General features: G+C 38.1%; 1 protein-coding gene across 3 annotated transcripts in view; it reads left to right on the plus strand.

The window, feature by feature from the left end:
- The first annotated feature begins 7,404 nt into the window (after window positions 1-7,404).
- The window catches only part of FUT9 (fucosyltransferase 9), a 165,415-nt gene continuing 152,159 nt past the window's right edge, over window positions 7,405-20,660 (plus strand). For 2 of the 3 annotated variants that reach the window (XM_033102815.1, XM_033102817.1), the window contains exons 1-2: window positions 7,405-7,735; window positions 7,992-8,278. The gene's annotated coding sequence lies outside the window, so the exon portion shown is untranslated. The remainder of the gene's footprint in view (window positions 7,736-7,991; window positions 8,279-20,660) is intronic. The other variant, XM_033102816.1, reaches the window with a different exon arrangement.

The following is a 20,660-nucleotide window of genomic DNA, read 5'->3' on the forward strand; positions in this document are numbered from 1 at the left end:
ACCAACATCAATCAATGCTCAACTATAAACAGGAGGGCACACACAAGCCACACAAGGGACATTCCTGGAGCACCAGGCTTAGGTGACCAGGGAGACTGTACCACTGGGCACCACAGGACCCCTACTACATAAAGCCTCCATGCAAGACTCAGAGACATAGCATCTCTACCTGATACACAGGAACAAACACAGAGAGACAGCCAAAATGGGGAAACAAAGAAATACATCCCAAATGAGAGAACAGGAAAAAAAAATCCAGAAAAAGAACTAAACAAAATGGAGGCCAGCAACCTACCAGGTACAGAGTTCAAAACAATGGTTATAAGAATGCTCAAGGAACTTAGTGAGAACTTCAACTATAAGTTGAAAGCAAGCATTAAAAAGGATGTAGAAACCATAAAAAAGAACCAGTCAGAAGTGAAGAATACAATAACTGAAATGAAGAATGTACTAGAAGGAATCACCAGCAGAGGATGGAGGCAGATGAAGCAGAGGATCGAATTAGCAATTTGGAAGACAAGGTAGCAGAAAACACCCAATCGAAATGGTAAAAGGAAAAAAGAAAAAAAAAAATGAGGATAGTTTGAGACTTGTGGGACAACATCAAATATAACACATTTGCATCATAGGGGTAAGAGAAGGAGAAGAGAGAAAATAAGCAATTGAGAACCTATTTGAAGAAATAATGACTGAAAACTTTCCTAACCTGGGGAAGGAAATAGACATACAAGTCCAGGAAGTTCAGAGTCCCAAATAAAATGAACCCAAACAGGCCCACATCAAGACACATTATAATTAAAATGGCTAAGGTGAAAGACAAAGAGAGAATCCTAAAAACAGTAAGAGAAAGGCAACTAATAAATTATAAGGGAGCTCCCATAAGAATGCCAGCTGATTACTCGACAGATACTTTGCAAGCCAGAAGGGACTGGTACAAAATAGTCAATGTGGTGAAAAGCAAGTACCTACAACCAAGGTTACTCTATCCAGCAAGGCAATCATTTAAAATTCAAGGACAGGTAAAGAGCTTCCCAGACAAGAAAAAAGCTAAAGGAGTTCATCACCACCAAACCAGTATTACAAGCAATGTTAGAGGGACTTCTTTAAGATGGGGAGAAAAAAAAAGATTAAAAATATAAATACTAAAATGGCAAAACTACATATCTACAATTGCTTTCAATGTAAGTAGATTAAATGCTTTAATCAAAAACAGGGTGGCTTAATAGTTAAGAAAACAAAACCCTTACAATTACATATGCTACCTACAAGAGACTCACTTCAGATTGAAAGACAGACACAGACTGAAAGTAAAGGGATGGAAAAAGTTATTTTATGAAAATGGAAACAAACCAACAAACAAAAACCTGGGATAGCAATACTTATGCAGACAAAATAGATTTAAAACACAGGCTATATCAAGAGACAAAGAAGGACCCAGTAATCCAACTTCCTGATATTTATTCAAAACACTACTCTGAGGGGACGTGTTGTTTACAATGGCCAAGATGAGGAGGCAGCTTGGGTGTCCATCAATGGAAGAACAGATAAAGAGGAGGTGGTACATATATACAATGGAATATTGCTCAGCTATGGAAGGAAATGGGTTCTTGCCATCTACAGTGGCCTGGATGGACCTGCAGGGTATTGTGATGAGTCGAGTATGTCAGACAGTGAAAAACAGATGCAATGTGATTTTGCTTATATGTGGAATCTAAATAACAAAATAAACAAACAAAGCAGAAACAGATTCATAGATACAGAGAACATTTTGATGGTTGTCAGACGGGACGGGGGTTGGGAATATGTGAAAAAGGGAAGAGATTATGAAGTAAAAATTGGTTGTTGCAAAGTAGTCATGGGGATATAGGGTATAGCATAAAGATTGCAGTCAATAATATTGTAATAACTATGTATGGGGTCAGATGGGTACTAGATTATCTGGGTGATAGATGGTAAGTGGGTTGGGGGACAGGGTTAAAAAGACGAAGGCGCTAAGGAGTACAAATTGTTAGTTACAAAATAATCAGGGGAATGTAAAGTAAAGCATAGGGAATATAGTCAATAATATGGTAATAACTATGTATAGTGCCAGGTGGGTATGACTAGTCAGGAAGGTCACTTCTTAAATTATAAAAATGTCTAACCATATGCTGTATGCCTGAAATTAATATAAAATAATATTGAATGTCCACTGTAACTGAAAAATTAAAAAGGGAAAGGCGAAGAGCAATAAGTTATCCAAATTTCCAAGTATATTAATTGCATTTCTCTATTTTTATAGACTAAATTTTCTAAAATAAGTAATGATAAAAAATTAGTATTTCTTGTTCCTTCTGTCTTCCTCTTTTACTACATGATTATTTGATATTATTTTGATTATAGTTGCCTTTGTATTATCAAATGGTAGATTACTTATTTGTTCCTTTCACTGATTTTCTTTGAATCCTGGTCATTAGATAATGTTTTATATCCCATCTTCTTTTGCCCTTAATATCCAAATTTTGTTTAGATATATAATTTTTATATTGTAGAGTCTATGAGATTTATATTCTATTATTTTGCTCTAATTTTCATATCCTCACAATTCAGATGAACAGTTATATACATTCAATGTGTACAAGTCCTTGATCCAGGATATCTCTTTTATTTATTTCTTAGAAAGCTAAATTCCATTCTCTATTCTAGTGATTTCCTGAAGATGGGTTCATGAGAATAATATTCCCTTAGTTCTTGCATGTTGAACACGGTTTTCACTTGATAGACTTGAAAGGCTGTTTGGCTAAATAGAAAAACAAAACAAAACAAAAACCCTTTATCTCTCACTTTCTTTGGTAACTTTTGGGATTTCTTCCACTGATATTGAATGATTGACTCTGTTCTGCTGTGAATATTGTAGTGAAGAATTATAAGGCTGATCTCAGTATTTTCCTTCTGAAGTTACTTATTGTTTTTCCTTGCATGCCCAAGAGTCTTTATTATAATTCAATTCTAGTTACTGTACTAGAATACATCTTGGTGGTGGTGATTCTGGGGCAGTTTTACCTAGTAATTATTATGACCTTTAAAAATGGAATTTCAAGTCTTCTTTCATTTCAAGAATGTTTCTTTCTTTAATATTAAATATTATATTTAAATACTTAATCTTTCCATTATTTATTTTTGTTTTTCAGGGTCCCTGATTATGTATGTGTTAGATTGCCTTTGCCTATGTTATCCATCTTATATGTTTTCTCTATTCCTGTTTATCTATTTCCATTTCATTTTGCTGGCCTTTCTCCTTTGCCCTCTTTCCCTTACTGTGTTTACCTCAGAGTGTATTTTACCTTGTAATTCCTCCATATTTATTCCTAATTGGTAATGATTTTAATTTTTATTCCACTTCTCTCCTGAGTTTTGCCAGCTTTGGGTCATTAGTTCCTATTGTTTCATAAACCATCCCTAAATTCTTGCATTTGTGCCTTGTAGTTCTCATTCATGGAAGCAATTCCTTCATTGTGCCTTCATGAAAATTCATAGCAGAATGTTGGGACAAATTTTTCAACTTCTCCATGGCAACATTGTTACAATGTGTGTTCTTCAACAATTGGTACATTTTGCTGCTCTGTCTTTTTCTATATTATTTTTGTATTGATACTGTGCAGGTTCCTTTTTTATTACTCATAATTAACCGAGTTTTTTTTTTTTTTTTTTCTCAACTAGGTTTCTGGGAAAAGGAAAGGGGAAAACAGTCATCAGAGCTTTACAAAGGTTTGGTCTTCTCTGCTACTAAAGAGATAGATAGCTTTTTGCAAATATCACTCTTCTGTTTAATCTTTGTGTAGGTCTGCATTACTTTTGACAGGGCATATCCAAGAGGGCTTTTGTCATCAGCCCTACTCACTTCAGTTCCCACATTGATTGCTAAAAATAAGATGCATGCGGTTTATAAATCAAGATGAGCAATTTACCTGCAGGAAGTACTTTTTCTTGGGTTCTGTGAGAGTAGCCACAAGTGAGTCCTTTTTATTTACCCTTGCCATACTTCTTCGTTTCCTGCTTTTGCAGCTAGAGCCTAATTTCAGTTCCTGGATCCATTGTTGTAACCCAGGAAAAGAGCCTTTGCATTTCACAGTGAAACTCTCACCTTTAGGAATTACATTTTTATTATTCTTTCTAAGATTATATATTGTATTACTATCTGCTCTTCTTCTCCCTCTTTTGAGACTTCTGGTTAATCTCAGCAGTTTTCACATCCTGTACACACATTTTGAAAACAGCAGATTATATACCTTCTGATTTTACTGAAAACAGAAATTGCAGGGGCTTTTATTGGTTTTGTTTGCTTGTTTGCTTTAATTTTTGTTGCTTTGTATATTCTTCAGAAGGAAAAGGGAAACTTGCTAACTTTTGCCACTGTCTTCATTCCAGATTCTGTTCATGTATTTAGCAGTCCTAATCATATGTATTGTATAGTACTTGTACATATGTAATTTTTCATTATTCTCTACAACCTCAAAGACATTTATTACTCTCTGATTTTCCCCATTGACTTGAGGAAATGTTAATTTTAAAACAGGTTTAAGGCTCATCAAATTTTCACTGCCCCCCCAAAAAATTCCATGTTTTCCTTTTACTACAACAAATTTTACTTTTTGTCCCTAAATGCTCTTTATCCTCTTTTCTTCAACAACTCATACAAGAACTGGCAATAAGCATAGCCTAATAATCTGTATTCTTTTACTCATAATCTTATTAATGCCTATAATTGAATTAATAAATATTTCTTCTTTGGGCTTCAAATTTATCATGGTCATAACATCATTCTTAGTGATTAAGCACTGTTATTAGCTCATTTGACTAAGTTTCACGAGGGCATAGTTACCAATTTTCTTCACTGTGGTATCCCCAGGACCTAACATAGTACCTGCCTGCAAAGGGTATTTATTAAACATTTGTTCAGTAAGTAGAGGAATGATATTTCTTTTGCTAACCAATCTCTGTCAGCTGTGAAGAATTTGTTTAAAGATAGGGTTTTCAATCTTTCTGATTTCAGAAAATTTCTATGTGAGGATTTGTTTTCAACTAAGTAAGTACAACGAGTGTGATGTGTCTGTTCGTTCGTGGGCCGTGAAAAAATTCACGAGTCAGGTAGAAATATAGAAGGAAGATTTACTAGAGTAAGAGAAGGGTCAGCTGGGCAGAGTCTGCTGGAAACTACCACACACTACTGCGTCGAGTCTTTGTTTGGTCTCAAATTTTATATTTTCTAACCAGGAAGTAAATTTCTTCAGCCTGTATTGGGGGTAGGGGAAGGTGTGATTAAGCTGGTTATCGCAATCTTTGCATGTTGGGTAGATTTAAGTTGGAACCAGTAGAGTGGATCCTATACAGATGCAAAATCTCATCCATGTCACAGGGTTCGCATTGGGCTGAAGTAAGTAGAAACATTGAAACTGGTATGCATGGTAAATGTATAGCAAGCAGAGCCAAAGAAAGCTTTCAAAAAGTCCCAAGCTAAATTACACTTATTAATTTGAATTATACCAGAGATCCAAATCTCAAAAATAGAAGATTTGGTGCCACCAGTACAATCCCCTGTCTTAACAGGGTGTTTAAAATGAAGCTTTTTATTTTATTTATTTGGCTTCCCATGTTGTAATGTTTAACACAATTTGACATTATTGGAGATGTAGAAGGGAAAGAATATGAAAGGGAAAGAATGTTGTGGTAAAGGTGACAGAAACGTTTTCACCCAGCCTGAGAATCTAAATTGAAATCCAATTCCTCCAGCAGGAGAACTAGAATGCCCTTCCATCTTTTATCACCCCATTGATTCTTGTCTCTGGCATGCCAAACGGTTGGGGAGTAGAGGCTAGAACTCATCTTTCTATGTTCTAAATGTCATCCTTTCTCTTGGCTTTAAGACATTTTAGTTAGCATTTTTTTCCTTCACCTTTTTAAAATCATAAAGCGAGAGTGTGCAAATATTACTATTACAGTTTAATAATCAAGTATAGGAGGAAAATAGCAAAAATTCTTAAAGGCAGATCATCTGAAAGGAGGAATGTGAAATATCCTAAACAGGAATGTGAAAATGAAGGTTCAATTCTTTGTAATCACTCCCTGCCCCAGGAGCCACTAGTATTTGAAAATTTTACTGCTCACTTCGTTTAATACAGCAATAGCTGAGAAGACTTAGAATCAAATGAACTATAGGTCTTCACCAACCATTGTCTGTCTATGGTCTTCTCTGAAAGAATAGCATATGGTGAATTTGCATGGTGCAATGCTGAACATCTGGAGACAGTAATGCACGCCTTTTAAAGCTGAGGTTTTTTATGAGCGCTTGATATCTGTTCCCTGGATGGGGAGGTGCTACTCTCATTCAGATATCAGGTAGATGTGAAACGAAATATTTCCACTGGCAGATATACTCCACATGAAAGCTTCTAGCAAGTTGAGAACACCTAGACCATTGGGTAATACTTTATTACTAACATTTTTTTTTCCTCATGTAAATGTATATGGGAAGATCTAGAGGCTGTACATCAACATTTGGGTATGCTTTATTGAATTAAAAATGCTTCCCCATATTGCATTTACAATTGAGAGTGCATCTATTTTAATAAGAGTACATCCGTTATATAAGACATACTAAGTTAAAAAAAATGCCTAATTTATTTATTCTAAAAATTAAGATCCTTTTGGTTTTTAAAAACGACTCTTAAGTAACTGACAGATGACTGAAATAAAACACACACAAGCACATACACACACAAACAAAATCAGAAACTCCCTTTAGGATACTCACAGGGAGTAATTTGATCATTTTATGTTATTTGAGGAGAGTTTTATTACTTGCTTTTCCTAGTCTTATACATTTTATGCAAATAATCTATTTGCTCCCGGCTTATGCTCAACAACCAAGTAGATATTATGAAACAAAAAAATATGGTTCATAGCAATCAGTCAATAGTGTCCCAATTGTTTTTATATTTACTGAAAATGTGGATTCGCACCCTCTATCTTGTGAGTGTATAGGCGCTAAATACAGTATTTATATTCATGGGAGTCTTTGTAGTTTGCGAATAAATAGGACTATTCATAGCCGAACAGAAGCAAGAAAATCCACAATAGGGGCCAATCCTAGAACTAGGGTAAAAAAGAAAAGATCTTCAATAAACAGGTCGCGAAATATTTCGATTAAACGTGGTAAGTCATATCCTAGTTTTCTAAGACGTTGGGAGGAGAACCATGACAGAAGATAATAGAATGCCCTCGTGCCCTTCACACTTACAACCTTCCTAGATAATTGAGAACAAAGTCCCAGGGAATCGGGTCATAGAATTTTTTTTTTTTTTTTTTACCTCGTTAGATGGTCTACCCGGGCGGCAAACACTGCCACCTCTGCCTAGGCAACAGCTCCAAGGGGCAGGCGATGGTGGCCTGCATTGAGCTCTCTGCTGGCGCCTTCTGCCCGGACACTTTGTGCCAAAAGAGCGCGCAGGGAAGCAGACAGCAATAGGGGACGACACAGATGTCACGGATGCACAATCTGATTATAATCTGACCAGAAAGGGAAGAGAAGGAGAGCAAGGGCCCGCAGATCCCCAGCTGCGAGCCGCCGCAATGGAGCGGTCGGCGGTGTGTGCGCGCACAGGTGCCTCGGGCCGGTGGCGCTGAGAGCTGTCGCGGCCACCTCTTGGGCTCAGCAACCTCATCGGAGCGCAGAAGCCCCGGCTGCTGCCGAGCCTGGGTAACCCCTGCCAGAGCCTTGGGAGGAAGGGCCCAAGGAAAGGGCGCGAAGGGAGAAGGAGGGAAGGGGAAGTGGGGGAGGGGGAGAGAGACCCAACACTTCATCAAGAATTTCTCCTCCCGGAGCTCTTCTGGTGGGAACCTTTGATGTGCTCGTGCGCGCCTCTCTCCCTCCCTCCTTTCCACTCTGGGTGATCGTCTCCCCTTCTCCCCACTCTCTCCTCCACCCCCATTTCTCTCCCCTCCCTCCTTCCTAGCCGCGTGTCTCCTCCCCTCCTCCTCGCCTCCCTCCCCTCCAGCGGCAGCAGCAGTAGCCGCTTTAGCGGATCCGGAGATGGGCAGAGAGCGCGCGCGGCGCTGCAGCTCCGAATTCACCGCCCTCCCCGCCCGCAGCTCCTGGCGTCCCCGCCGCCGCTACAGCCACCTCTGTGTCCCCCGGCTCCAGTCCCGCGCCTAGGACAGCGCCGCCGCCGCCGGGCCCTGCCTGCCGCCTGCGCCGCGCAGCCCTCGCGCGCGCCCGGATGGCGCTTTCCTCTCAGGACCGGTGAGTAGCCCGGAGAGCGCAGGGGGTCGGGCGCTAAGGCTGGGCGCGGAGAAAACGTCTTTTGCTTTAGGAGGTACCCAAACCACCTGCTATGATTCTTCTACCTCCAGGCAGGTGGTCTCGGAGGACGCTGCTCGGCGGTCCCCCAGGGGTTGTTTGATTTCAACTCCACCTGCTGGCAACCTGAACCCCTCTCCCTCCCGGGCAGCCCTCGGTCCCGCCTCACTTTCCAATTTCGGAGCTCCCACCCTAACAGCAGCAGTGGATGGCCCCGATCCTCCCGCTACCCCAGACAGGGTCCTCTCTGTCCTCACGGTCCCCCCGTTTTCCCCTTCTGATTTCCCGCTTCTGCCAGACCGCAAACGCCCCCATCTGCCACGCTTCACCCGGTCTCACACTGACAAAGCCTTCTCCACAAAGTCCGCCCTGACCCACCTTCCCTCCTTTTCCAAAGCTTAGCTCGCCAGCCCCCACTGTCCCGCCGTATTCCTTCGCAGAGCCAATGGTCCTCCCAGGGAATTCTGACCTCATTGCCTGCACACGTTGGTGCCTCTCCAGCTTATCTGACAGTCATCTCAGGAAACTGACACAGACACGCGGTGATCCTGGCTTAGGTACAGTTACTTTGTGTGTTTCTCAGCACCTGGGCTGTTTAGGGTATGATCAAACGTGAAAAAAGACAGATTGAAAAAAAAACACCTTTTGCGACTAAACTTTTTTGTTATTGTTGTTTTAAAAACGGTTGTTTTGAACAACCATTTACACCGCTCAGATTCATTGTGTTCCTTTAGGGGCATCTTAGCCTCTAATATAACATAGGAACGCTGCTAACAAGGAACGCCCCTACATACCTGTTCTTCCGGAATCGATCTCGGCCCTAGGTTGAGCAGCAAGCACCTGACTGGGTGATGGATCTCCCTCAGCAACAACATCAAAAGCTCAGTAACTCTTGAGGATAAGAAGCTTTTTCTTGAAGGAGACTAGAGTAGCACTAAACTGACCCTTTCAATTTGCAATAAGCCAAAACCCTTATTTTTTCTTTAGGTTTGGTGGCTAATAGTGAGATCAGAAAAGGTATTAAAAGGTACCTGCACTATCTGGATGTTTCTGGTGTTGGCAGTACATTAGCATCCAGACAGTCTTTCTGTAGTTTTCTTTGGGCAGCAGCCCTTTTCTTGTGAAACCTTGTTTAACGTTTTAGTATTTCTATTTGGCTTAAGAGAAAAAGGAGTTGTGTTCAGTGAATGAATATGAGCAAGGGAGGTGAAGGAATGAGTGAGCACAGGGAGAGACAATTTAAATACTAAAGTTTGTATCCCCGATTCCCCATGTATTGAAATCTTAAAAAGAAAACTACCCTCACACAATTTTTAATTTAGCTTTTAAAAGAAGTGATGAAATGGTAACTTCATCATATTTTACTCCATAGAACCCTTGGCCATAGGGCTTGTGTTCTAAGCAATGAAGAGTATTCAGAAATAAATGTTAGAAACTTTAAAATGTGCCCCATTTGCGTATGTAGTGTGTGAATATAAATTTCCTGGTAATATTATTATTGTTATTTTAAAGAATTTTGAGGAGATTGGAGTTAAAATGTCATTTTTGCTCTCAAAGTTGATGGAGAGAGATGTACGTTTCCTCACCTTAAAAGAGCAAGTCTCTGCCTACACAAGAAATAGAGGGAAAGTTGGACAGTTATCTAGAGAATTTGTCTAGTGAGCATTGCCTTAAAATCTTGCCTTCTCCAATGTCAAGATTTTTTTTTTTGTTTTGTTTTCAAACTGTATCCAAGCCTTTATTTCTCTTTTCTTGTGTAAAGGTAGGAAGAAATGCAGTGAGCAAGTCACTGACAAGGGATGATTGTAGGTGTATGTGGAGAGCTGCATGTAAAGTCAGGAGGGGCTATGAGTAATGATTTTATTGTTGGTTTTCTAAATTTGGAAATTTTAGTTGACAAAATTAGTGCTTGACTAAGAAGAATGTTCAAAACTAAGTATTTAAACTAACAATTACTGCAAATATTCATATTGGTCATACAAGTGCATAGATAATAGGTAAGTTATGAACTGAATCAAAAGATCATTTTTTTTTCTCTAAATGCTTTTGCCCTCTGGATAACAATTGAATGCTTACTATATGCAATATGTCCAACAATAATGCATCTGTATTGGAAAAAGATACATCCCGGTTGAACAAAAGGGAAAGCAAAGAGCAATGCTGACTTTGATCAATTACTGCCCATAATTGTGTAAATGACGAGTTCAGGACAATACCTCCTCACATAATTATAATTAATGTAAAATTCTATCCAATGTCAGAAATGTCTTATCATTTGTTTTGTAAGGATATATGCTGGTTACATGTAATATTAAAATGGTCTATAAGAATGCAAATAATTAATCTGCCATAAATTATGGCAGGAATTTTTGTTAAGAACTCTTGGTGAGCTGGAACTTGAGAACTGCCTAAATTTAATGTCATTGTCATTATTAAGGCTATGCAAAAACAGCTGAATATAACACTTGGGGAGACAAGGCATACCAATATTTGAAAGACAAATCTTTGGATATCATTAACTTGTATCTTATAATGCTCATAACTATATGCCACCTAGAGGATGGGATAGGTTTAAATTAAATGTTTACAGAGGAAAAGAGTAATTTAAAATTGTGGAAATGATATAGATAATTTCAGAAATAGACTGCAATTAGTTGAATGTTCCATGTGAAGCCATTTTTGGCTTGTGAGTGAAGGGGGTGGGCTGAAGAAGGGAAATCAGGCAAGAAGGGAGAAATGAGAGAAAAGATAAAAACCTATGGATACGTGCTTAAATTCTTTACTCAAGTAAAGGTAACTAAATGCAGCTTTTATTACTTTGGTATTTGGAATAACACCTGTTTTTCCAACTTGAATTTTAAGAACTGTCTCCTTATTGACAGCAATAAAAATACAATTTTTAAAAATAAAGTGATACATTCATTTTATTCAGTAAAACCCAGGGATTATAGGCAAACTCCTGTATGTAAATTAACCTAAATAAAATTCTAGACAAACTTAAAAACAAAACCTTGCAAGAAGGAAAACACACTTACTCACACACACTGTTTTATCTAAAATTACAATATTTGATAAAGAGCCAAGTGATTTACCGTCTTATGAAGGCAAGAAGATTCAGTGGAGGGATAACTACATATTTTCATAGTTTACTATGTATCTCTCATACTTTCCTATTTACGTTTATGGAAGGAAGTATTATTCATTTTTATTGATGTTTGCATTTGCATTTTTATTTATAAATTTACAAGAATTTGTATATTATAAAATGCTTCAAATTTTATGAATTCAAAGTAACCCTCAAATTGTACCTGTACATATCATACTATTACCTATGTTTACAGATGGCATTGTTTTCTGTCTTTATTCTATACTAGAAAGAATATTACAAAAAGCACTCTCAAAGAGTAAATAAACAAATTAATATTTCAAAACTAGCATGATGATTCAGCCAAAGTTTTACAATACTACTGTCAAAGTCATACTCATAAGATCAACTCTCATGTACAATTAAAATTTCTACAGGAGAGAAACATTTCAAGTCTCTGACTTTAACATGGGATTATGGAAAATCATTTTTATTCACTTAGCTAAGTGAATAAATGGAATGCTTGGCATTCTTAATAGGAGGAATCACAGAATTTAGACATTAATTAAAGGATGTAGAAGGCATTTTAGTTCCATCACTTTTAATAACTTACCCACGGTTCTTAAGTAATTAATAGAGACAATTAGAATCCAGGTCTCCTGACTCCATGCTGCATATCTTTCTATAAAATAAATATCAGTTTCCCCCTTATTTTATTTTAAAAAGGTAATAAGGGAGAAATATGTTTGTCTATTAAAGAAAAAGAAAAATGAAATGAAATAAAAATCTGTGCCTTCCTCAGAGAGAATGCTTGGTCTTATAACCATTATAGTTAAAGGTAATATTTTTCTTTTCACTCTTTCCCAACTTTGTCACTCAAAGCTTGGGAAATATTTTTAAAATTTAACTCTCATTGGTTCACCCAAAAAATCCTAACTTTTGCTTAATGTTTTATTATAAATGCGTCAATCATACTGTATCAGTTTCTTTCATGGTAACTGTATACTATGGATACTTCCATTTTTACTTTTAATAGATAGTTCATTGGAAAATAGTCCTCAAAACAGATTTTGATATCTGTAAGCAAAACAGTGGAAATAAACTTGTAGTTTCTTATAGTTTCATCTCTCTGCATATTCAATCTTTTTGTCACCACAGAGAAAGTTTGTGTATCCGTGTGTTTTGCTTTTTTTGGTCACCATTGTCTGTGAATAGATTAGGTGGTCAGGGAAGATAAATTTGTTTCACAAATTTCCAAGTCCACAATTAAAAATCCTAGCACTTTTAGCTTTCTCTTCACCAGTATCCTGATAGGTCAGTTGAAGTGAATGACTAAATCAATGGAGAACAGTCGTCATTACTGGGTAAAAAACAGACTTTCAAATACATTCTTGGTGATGAGGGCTCATCAGTGTGATTTCACCTAGAAGGAGTAGCATAGTAATATACGAATAGATTGCTATCTGTGTGGAAGAAGCCCGCAGTGTTCAAGTGTGCCTGGCTTAATGGAAGTTAGGGGACTCTGTGATTTTGGACTGCTGGGTGGCTGCTTCAAAAGCAGAAGAGGAAACTTTGTCTTAGGAAATGGGCTTTTTCAAACCAATTAAGATGCAGACTTAACTGAAAGGAGAACTACATCTCTTAATTTGTTTGGAGTGTAATTCAGCCTCCACTTATTAGGGCCTACTACCTGGCAAGAACTTAAGTGGTATCTACAGACATGAGGATGAATATGATGTAGATCCTGACCTCAAGCTGCTTCCAGTATAACTGGAGACACAGATAATGAACAGCTGGCTTTAATTCAGGGCAGCCACCCTGTTACAGAACAAGGGTGTCCCGAGAAAAATAAGGAAGACTCCAACTTAGGCTTAATACGCCATGCCAAAATGGACGGCTGTATGCCATGACTAAGTTTTGCACAAAAATAATGTGTTTAAAATAGCATATATTTACATTGATTTCCATATTAATTTTAACTCTGACAAAATTTTTTGTTTGACAATGCAGGAGCCTATGATTATGAAGTAACATAGAATGTCCCATACTAATGAAACCAATGGTTGACTCAATCCTCGTAGGTCACAGGGTAATTTTTTAAAAGTGAATATAAGTAATTTTATACATTTAACATAAGTTTGAAATACCAAATTTGTCTTTTAAGAAACCTAAATCTTTAAGGTACATTCGAAGGAAATGTATGGAAGACCAGGGAAATGTAGACAGTGAACAATATATGTAGTATCTATTCAATAGTTAAATGTTTATAAAATGTTTTAACAAAATATATTTCAATTTAAACAGGTAATTTTAAATCTCTGTATCCCATTTACTCTAATAACGAATATTTATTGAGTAGATATATGTGTGTTATACAAAGGGACATAGGGCTGTTAATAATAGTGATGGCTTCACTGCCTTGACCTATAGGAAACAACTGGGCTATTTCAATAGCCAATCCCTGCTGACTTACAAGGTCCAGGAAAGGCCTGAGATTTTACCCTCTAAGTTAAGCACGAGTAATTGATTTGAGTCCTTGCTTCGGATGGGCTGCATGAGGACAGTCAATCTGACATGTCTGTCCTGTTTATCCACATCACCATCCTGGTGGTATTTCTCTGCCTCACTGACTGCTAAGCAATAGCTACAGAAACGGGAATGGGAAAGACAGGCAAAGGTGTTGATAGGTATTTCACATGGGAAATGCAGAAGCTGGGGACGTACCCTGCTATTTCTGATACATTTCTTGGTAAGATTAAGGAGACTATAGATCAAACCATGGTCAGCGCTGTCTGGCAGGGAATGGCAGATTCAGCAGAGAATTAAATTTAGGACCCTTGCAACAGTTTCCTTGCAAGTTTTGGAGAGCCATTTTTTCACGTAAAACTGAGATGCCACAGGAGCCAGGCAAGCCGAGGGCTGGAATATACCATTTGCTAAGTGAGTCTGTAGGACCCTTGCTCACATAATTAGTCACTGAGTCTGAGTTGATCACCCCAAAATGAAAACAGCAGGCAGGCAGTCATAAAACCTCCATGGGTAAGGAGTTCAATTTTGATAAGAGCTCAGTAGCAAGCTAATAGCTGCTTCTCAAAAGATGTATACCTGGTAGGGGTATACCCTGCATGTTAGGGAGGTGAGCATTCCAAAACCCCAAAGAGGATCTGCAAGTTCAAGGCTGTCTCCCTTTTCCAGAGTCTCCAGTCGGTAGAATTATTAGCCACAGAGACTTGTATCTCACAGATCTCTTACAGATGTGGGGACCCAGATGTGAGAATGTACTGCAGCTTACTGGACAGTTTCAAAGACAGTGTATTGGTTAGGGCCCCAGTCAAAGGATGCCAATTTTTGGATTCGCTGAAATGAAGGTATACATAGACAGTGAGGCACATACTCTCTCCAGTACCAAAAATTCCTTTAAGATGCTGAGCATCTTTGTTGGTTGGAGTTGAATAGATAGCAGATTTTTTTTATTTGTTTTTTTTTTTTTTTTTTGACTGCAACAGGGATTGACTACAGCAAATCCGCCCATATAATCCCAAGAAAATGTATTTGACAAGCAGAGCCCTGATTTGTCAGGGTTTATCAGCCACCCTGGCTGGTGGAAACATGATAACACCACAGTCTAGGCATTGCTAATAGAAACTTCTGACGTTGTCATCAATAGGATATCATGATATAGTTAAAGCTTCCTACAGCAGAGGGTAGAGGTGATCATACTACCCACCTACTGAGGGCAGATGGCAGAGGAATTTAGCTACCACTGGAGATAGGCTGTAGTAACTTGGGGGGTTACTACAAATGTATATTGATGACCATGACACATGAATGTGAGCTGGTGTTTGTCTTCAGGAATCAGTGGGATAGAAAAGAAGGCATTGACACTGTCCAAGATACTATCGAAAATGTTTAGTCTGTGCAATGGATTCAGTTACATGAGCAGTGGGTGATAATCCATTCTAAGCTTCTAGTTCTCATTCTTTTCAGTGGTCATACTGGGCTGTTCTATTAAAATACTGAATCTTTTACTACCCAGATTGTCTTCAAGTCTGTAATCAGGGCTGTGGTTTCCTTTTTCCCTCCTGGGATTTGATACTGTTTCTGTTGGGCCATCTGGGAAGAAACAGGGTGAAGATGAGAAAGTGATTTACACGTTCCATTCGTACTTCCTTACACAAGGCCTTTCCCAATTGTGATAATCTTCTCAGGCACTTAATGGGTGGTGAAATATAAGCATATAACACATTAATTCCTACTATAAAATCAGATGTAGAAACAACAAAAATATCACATTAAATTAGCCCAAAGTTGTCCATCTGCAAGATCAGATGAGCTTGCCTTTTCCACTGTAAATTCTCCCTAATTCCCGTTAGCTGAATCTGAGTGTTCTGTAGATCCAGGTAACAGAGCAACCTGGGCATCCGCATTCAACATATTTATAAAGTTTGACTCCTTCTCTCCCCTGAAATGATCCAGCATACTTAGGTGGGTGCATACGAGTATGTCCTTTCGTCCATGTCAGGGATAGGGATACCTTGGCCTCTACTTATGTTTCACTTTAAATTATAGATTAGGGTAAAGGGGCAGAGAGGAATCAGGAGCAGGAAAAAAGAGAGGCTTCATATGTACTCTCAGTTCAAGTAATGTGGCAATGGATCGTGGAATAGCCAAATGCACTTCAAGTATTCTTGGCCCACCCAATACTCTATAGAGGGAAGCAAAGCCCTTATAGCTGGTACTTCAGCCTTGGGAATCCCTGGACTCAAAAACCATCGCCACATTGCTTCTTTGCTAAGGCCATCGGATTTGTGATCTCTGACTGACTCAACATTGCCTTACACCATGGTGAGCTTCTTTAAGGAATTCACCATGGTTTGGGGCATTAGATGCCCCATTGTCTAGAGAGCCTCTCTTAAGCCCTTGATGGTTTTAACATCAAGGCTGAGGGAGTTTCTTTGCACAGTGATGGTGACCTTAACAATTTATCTAGATTTCTTTGGGTCTCTTTCTCATTCTTCAGAGGGTCAATTTATCAGAATTCAAGACTCAATACAGGGCAGTAAGAGCTCAGATACTAGTCAATGCCGCATCTCTGGTTTCCCACAGGAGGTTTTCTATCTCAGGGAAATCTCCCCACGAGAGCTAACACTCCCTCACAGCAGCCAGAACCCACTGTAAAAAAACTCTGAGAGATTTTACTGTCACTTCCATATGGGTCTAAGTTTGGTATGATGGAATGAAGGAGAGGTTTGGCCATCAGACAACCTATTATTTGCCATTATTCCTTTACGAGCAATATGCTCCACACCTCCTTCTTTCTGTATGAACCAGTCAAACTTTTAATAATTCATCTGCTTTCTGTTCATGGAGTTCCCCCTTTCACACTCAATGTATGTGTGCATCTCTCTAACTGTTGTCTCAAATGGGGAGCCGCCTCCTGCTTACCTGGCACTAATCTTACCCAACACTAATCTTACTATTAACTAGTGCTGCAGATCAGAGGCTGGCCATCAGATTGGCAAGGAAGTCCTTCCACCTAGAAGAGAATTAGCCACAGAACAGCGTTTTGGTGGCTGTATTTTACCTATTTCTTGTTACTTAGTCTGCAGTGACATCCTCAATTTCTCTTCATTAAGCACCAAAAAATGGAGGACTATTATTAATAGTTGCCCAGTTACTATATAATTTGCAACTGATTCCCAGAGACTTCCCTCAAATCCCATTAATGGACCTGTGAGATCCTCATCCTTCCTTTTCTAGAAAGAAAGCCATGTCTCTGTCAGCATCCCATCCACATCATCAACATTATCAAAAACTCTGAAGGGAGTGAGATGTAACTCTGCTTTCAAGCAGCTGTGAAAACCTGACACAGATCCGTGGATGCTGGTAGAAGACATTACACTTCTGGATCAGAGATGACGGACACTTTATTATTCACAATAGCAGTAGCAAGAGTATCAACATTTTTGCGTTGGTTCCCAATTTCCACAAGGCAACAGAGAGCAGACCAGATCATAGTGAAACATGGTAAGAAAGGGACCCTGAAATTAAGGAATGGAAATATTTTATAAAGGATGGTAAGCACGCCTCCCTTTGCTCTAGGAGGAGATGCTATTTCTATCTTCCAAGGCTGTTTGCTTTACAAATATATTTTGAAAATAGTTAAGACCAAAGCAGCCAGTGCTTTTTTTTATAAGATGTGCAGCAATGTGAGAGACCCATGGGAAATTGTTCCCCAACAATGACAAAAGACTTCAATAAATGCTTGTTTTGGTAGGCTCCTTATCTGTGGTATGATCTATGTTCATCCTTGTTACTTCCTAATGATGGAATGCTTTAAACATGTGAAACCTGAGGTTAATGAATCCCTCACTAAGACAGAAACCAAGAAGGAAACTTTTACAGCAAATATATTGTATTTCAAATGCATTATTAGACTCCTAATTAGTTATTCCTGACTATGTAGGTTATAGTGTAAGGCAGATCAAAGAATTGAGAATTTTTATGTCAGGAAGTTAAAATTTGAACCTAGACCACAGGATATAAGAAATGTCAATTTTGTGTAATTACAGTAGATTTTAAATAAAAACCATTAAACAAACAATGGTATATATGCATATTTTCTCATGGCCTTAATGTTTCTTTAATACTTAAGAGTTTGAAGGGTGCCTAAACTTTTTCAAATAATCAAAGGAAAAGGGTTCATTGCTGTTTTATTTTGCTTATGTGTAGACTATTCCTTTAAGACTGAGCATAGCTGTCATCTACTCTAATAGGCATCTCCTATACCCCAGGCTAGGAAACATGCCCGTTCTCTGTATTGGTATCATGTGAAAGATTAGCAGTACCACATTATGCCCTTACACATCCCATTGGCATGATATACTTATGTGTTTCCTCCACTGGATTACTCTGAAATGGGTTGCTTAGTAATCTTCCTAACCCTAGTGCCTAGCTCCCCAGCTAATGCATGGAGGGTATTCAATGCATCTTTGTAGAGGTGACCTGAAAGGAGCAATGTCCATTAACATCGAACTTACTGTGAGATATTACATTTTAGAAAATTATGTCCCATGAGTAACAACTGAATGGAAGGTGTGTAGAATATTTGAGCTGGAATAATCATTAAGAGTTTTTAATAACCATTGGTTTAGTTATAGCCATGTAAATATCCAAATTCTGATACTCCTTCCTACTTCTGTGACACGCTGAAGTATTTAAAATGATTTCATATTTATAGTGAAGCCTTGAGATTTTATATAGCTTACATACTTCTAGAAATTGAGAACAGGGTCACAAATTAAATGCGAGGCTTTGTTTAGTTATTAAAGTCTGAGAGTCACATATTTATATTATCGAGGGTGGATTTCTCATCTAACCCTAGGTTAGAAATTTCAAAGCCTCTGACTTTTCTCCTTTATCAAAGAGGTAGACTGAAGATAAGCATACTTCCCTTCTACCTTTTGGCCTGATGCACAGATGTTTTTACTTTATTTCTTTGTCATAGTATTTTTTCTCTGATGTTCAAATGTCTGCTGCTCATGCAGTTTCTGTCACCCCTCTGCCCTCGTTATTATTGCTGTTATAACCAATGCCGCCAACCCTGAGTCTGGTGCACCTCTCCCTGTCCTTTTCTCCCTAATTTTCTAATTTATTCTGCCTCCTATTTCTTACTTGTGTTCTGAAAACAACAAAAACATAAACAAGGCTTACTCTAAGGGAAAACTTCCTTTCTTTCTATGCAGTGAACTTGAAGGATCACATGAAACGATGGGCTCTTTGGCTCTTGTTCTGTGTCTGCTGGCTATTCCTGGGTTGAGTGCATCTTCACTTCAATTCAGGGGCTGTGTTTTCCTGGTTTTGTTCCAGAGACACTTTGCAAATAATGAGAATTCTAAATTCTTGAATTTTGACTAATTAATTTTTTTATTATTTTTGTCATAATAGAGACAGGTCTTTGGTAACCATTTTGTCTCTGCATTGCCGTTTTGCTTTAATAGCAACATTAACAAATGAATGTTTTAGAAGTGACAAAATATATGTGTTATTTAAGATAATAAAAATGTTGCAGTGAATCAGATGCAAGACAGATAAGGTTTTATGGAAAGCATGGAAGGTCAGCAAATGACTTTGGCTTGTTTAGAGCATGACAGTGGCGAGCTTGCACAACAAAGAAGAAGATGAAAATATTGTACAATGGAACATAAAAATAATGTAAAGGGAAGAGGGGATAAGCAGCAAGTTATAGACTAATAAAGACAATTATTTACCTATGTTATTATAGGGTTCCATGGAAACACTGCATTATATAGAAGAAAAGGATAGGTCAGTAATTAGACATAACTGGGTTAATATTCCCATCTGACTATTTATTAGCTGAGAGACCAAAGTCAAATATTTTAGTATCTCTAAGATTCTTTTTCCCATTATGTAAAAATTTTACAAAATTGTTGTGAACATGGAATTAGATAATATGTAGAAATCCGTAAGACACCGAATGGCACTATAAGTTCTCATTCAGTAATTATGTTTTCTCCATACTTAATAGTTTGAAATGACATAATCATTTCAGATCGTAAAAAGTGAAATGAGTGTATTTTCCAATTAGATACTTAGCAAGTGACATTCACTCTTTCATGCCGCCAGGACAATTTTGGAATTTTCAGAATATAATATAGTAATGCAGGAAGTAGCATATAATGAACACAGAATAACTAATAGGAATCATACTTTCCATAACAAAATTAAGTAGAAATATAGAAAATAAATTCTGTACTTTAATCATTAGTGTGGTATAAAATTTTCCCCCAAGAAATAAAACTCATCAACTGAAGGATTCTTGTTTTACCTAGATAAGCAAAACTGGAAAGAGTATTCTAACAATAATAAAAAGCCAGGTGAACTACAAAATCATAACTTTTCTTGAATCCATAAGAAAACTGAGTTCACAGGGCAAACAAATATCCAGAATTGCTCACCCATGGGAAGATCCCTCCATGGAGAAATGGGACATGGGGATGGTGTCATATGTGGCGGAAATCAAAAGAACACATGGCTACCATACAGGTGGTTAAAAAGAAATCAGCTAAAATATTAACAAATTACTAAAGGCCAAATATGGGCTAAAATGACAGTACAGAATCTCTGGTAACCCCTGACACAAGGGGAATTTGAACTCACTCACCAGTGGTTTTATGTGGACCTCCATCAGGTGCTTATGAGAAATATAGGAAACAGGGT

This window comes from Rhinolophus ferrumequinum, chromosome 3 (genome assembly GCF_004115265.2).
Source record: "Rhinolophus ferrumequinum isolate MPI-CBG mRhiFer1 chromosome 3, mRhiFer1_v1.p, whole genome shotgun sequence".
In the NCBI taxonomy this organism is placed as follows: Eukaryota; Metazoa; Chordata; class Mammalia; order Chiroptera; family Rhinolophidae; genus Rhinolophus; species Rhinolophus ferrumequinum.